Source organism: Orcinus orca, chromosome 2, assembly GCF_937001465.1.
Source record: "Orcinus orca chromosome 2, mOrcOrc1.1, whole genome shotgun sequence".
In the NCBI taxonomy this organism is placed as follows: Eukaryota; Metazoa; Chordata; class Mammalia; order Artiodactyla; family Delphinidae; genus Orcinus; species Orcinus orca.
The window spans coordinates 63,855,768-63,859,166 of NC_064560.1; the positions used below are offsets into that span (position 1 = coordinate 63,855,768).

The 3,399-nt window shown below is 42.1% G+C and overlaps 1 pseudogene; it reads right to left on the minus strand.

The window, feature by feature from the left end:
- Window positions 1-1,084: 1,084 nt before the first annotated feature.
- Window positions 1,085-1,963, minus strand: LOC117198308 (cytochrome c oxidase subunit 2-like; annotated as a pseudogene).
- Between the last annotated feature and the right edge of the window lie 1,436 nt (window positions 1,964-3,399).

Genomic DNA, 3,399 nt, shown 5'->3' on the forward strand with positions numbered 1-3,399 from the left:
TTATCAGATATGTGTAACAAATATACTTTGTCCTGATGCACTTTTGAGACAGTCAAGTGATTAGAGCTAATGAACAGAGGAAGGTTCTGGGCTGGTGATATGAAAATGTGACTTACCTGGTGTGTAAATTGAAATTGAAGACATGGGCCTGGGTCTGATTGCCAAGGAAGAAAGCAGAGAACTGAAAGAAGAGATAGCTTAAGACTGAGTGTTTAGGAATAACAAAATTAAACAGCCAATGGAATGGGATGAGCTAGAACAGGAGATTGAAAAAGAGGTGTCACAACTGTAGGAGAAACCCAGGAAAGAATGAAGCCACAGAAGAAGAGAAAGGAGTGTTTCAAGAAGAAAGGAATGTTCAAGAGTGCTGGACGCAGTTGAAAGACCAAATAAGATGAGGCCTGAAAATTAGATTTAGAACAGATTTAGAACATGGTGGTCACTAATGACCTTAGCAGAGCTATTTATGTGGAGTCACAGAGCAAGGCCGGTATTCACACCATACCTAATGACACAGCCATGACACTTAATATTGGAATGATTAAGTATCGATTGGTGAATGGCTACCACCCCAGCCCACTGGCTGTTTCCCTGGCTCACCCTTGGACCTCCCCATGATCCAGTAGCAAAGTCAACCTCCCAGCCAGCAGGGGATCTTTAGGATTCCGCTAGAATCTCTAGGACTCTGCTAGAACTCTGGGAGCCCAGAGCAGGGCTCTGCTAGGGAAGATGCTTCCTGTCTGCAATGTAATTGGGTGTCCTTCTCCCCAACCCTGTGTCTCATCCCCCTGGGACTCCATGCACCATTATTCATGTTTCAGACCCAAGAAAGTTGTATCTGGGATGGCATCCCCGACCTTGTCCTTCCATCTGCCCAGCTGCACTGGGTCAGGATTGGGTCAGACAGCCATGTGCTACTTCCGGGACTTAGGACCTCACATCCTTACCTATTATTGTAGGGGCAATGAAAGTGGCAAATAGATTTTCGTTCATTTTGTTTCTCAAGGGGTAGACTGTTTTTGTACTTTGGTATGTATTGATTCTGGGTTCGAGTAGTAAGTGTACTTTGAGATTTTTAGTTGAAATATAGTAAACAGTGCTAGAAATGTAGCTAAAATGCTAATTAATCAAGCTGATGTGTCTAATTGCGGCATACCATTAAGGAGAGTCTTAGCCCTCAGTCTTTAACTTAAAAGGTTAACGCTACCTAGCTTCTTAATGAACTTACAGCATTGATGCGGATCATTTTTCAAAGTATTTTAGGGGTCCTAGTTCAAGGACAATAGGCATGAAGCTATGATTTGACCCACAATCTCTGAATACTGTCCGTAATACAAACCTGGTTGTGTTGGTATTAGGGTTGTTTGATTTAGGCGTCCTGGGATTGCGTCTGTTTTTAGGCCTAAGGAAGGTATGGCTCATGAGTGTAATACATCTTCCGAGGAGCTTAGTATTTGGATTGTTATCTCTATGGGTAATACTACTCGGTTGTCTACTTCTAGTAGTCATAATTCCCCTGGTTTTAAGTCTGATGTTGGGATTATATAGGAGTCGAAACTTAAATCTTCGTAGTCAGTGTACTCATAGCTTCAATACCACTGGTGACCTACGGTTTTTACAGTAAGAGATGGGTTATTAATCTCATCCATCACATAGAGGATTTATAGTTATGGCAGGGCAATTAAAATCAAAATAATAGCTGGTAAAACCGTCCAAATGGTCTGTACTTCATGTTCGTCTATTGTGCTGACATGTGTTAGCTTAGTTGTTAACATTAGTGAGATAATAGAAGGACCAGGGAACTAATTAAAAAGACAATTATTAGTGTGTGATCATGAAAGTGTAGTAATTCTTCCATGATGGGCGATGTTGCATCTTGAAATCCTAGTTGGAAAGGATGTACCATAGAGATATACAGGATTTTCACCTGTGACTTAACTTTGACAAAGTTATATAATTTTTTACTAATATCTCAATTATAGAGAAAGACATAATGGCTATGGTGTTGGCCTGAAACCAGTAGAAGAGGGTTCGATTCCTTCCTTTCTTAGTCATTTTAGGTTAACGTAAGGAGGTTCTTCAAATGTGTGATATGGTGGAGGACATCCATTTAATCACTCTAAATTTGTGGTAGTTAATTCTACTGTTAGGACTTCTCATTTGGATGTGAATGCCTCTCAGATAATGAAAATTATTAACATGACTGCTGTTAGTGAAATGAATGAGCCTATTGATGCAATGGTATTTCATGTTGTATAGGCATCTGGGTAGTCAGAGTATCGTCGAGGTATACCGATAGACCTAAGAAATGTTCTGGGAAGAGGGTCATGTTGACACCGACAAATATGATTACGAAGTGGATTTTTGCTCATGTTGAGTTGAGTGTATACCCTGAGAATAGTGGAAATCAGTGCACAAACCTCCTATTATAGCGAAAACAGCCCCTATTGAGGGTACATAGTGAAAATGTGCAACTATGTAGTAGGTATCATGAAGAATGATGTCTAATGATGAGTTACCTAGGACAATACCTAACTAACCTAGGTATCTCACATCCCTTCCTTCAAACTCTCTTCAGACCCTCCAAACACGGCAGTCCACCTTTGCCCACCCCTCACAAGTGATTTCTCTCCGCCTTATGAAGTACTGCCCCCACTTCAATGACTGACGGTTAGTAACTCTTCCAGGGTTGACTTGCCAAATCCTCCCAGGAAGTTTTCCCACCACCTCTTTCACTAGAAAGAGAGGAAAATGCAAGCTTAATTCTCAGTGGAGCCTCTTTTTACAGAAAATATTTGCTTCATCCCAAGGGGAAGGCCAAGTTCCCTTTTTCGAATGAATTTTCTGTAGACTTCCATGTAGCTCTTTGCTCACACTGACTTACAAATTCCCAAGGTTTCCTTCCCTCTCTGCTCGCTTTCCCCGTCAAGCAAAGGAAGGAGCTGTACCAGATAGTACAGAAGGCCTCTTCCGGCTCTGACTTACAGAGACTTTGTCCTTTGTGGTTTGCATCCACCTTGAGCCAAGGACACCCAGGCACTGCCATAGGCATTGTCTACCTGCAAAAGCCGCCTACACGGGATACCACGAAGGGAGGCCGCTGTGGTCTTGTGGTGCTTCAATTGCAAGGTTACACAGTACGGATAATGGCAAATAATGCCTCCTCATCGTTTTTAACCTCTCTGAAGAATGCCTCTGTGCATATGCCAGAGGTTTTTATTTTAAAATCAATTGTGCTTATTGTGCTCTTTGGAAAAATAAATGAGAAGCTTGGAAGAAAGAAGTGGGATCCAGGGCTTATTAACACAAAGAGGTTGGAGTGGAGTGTGGTTACACGGGCCTGCCTAGACGAGACTGCTATTGTCCTGGAGGACAGGGTTAGCAGCTGAAAACCCCAAG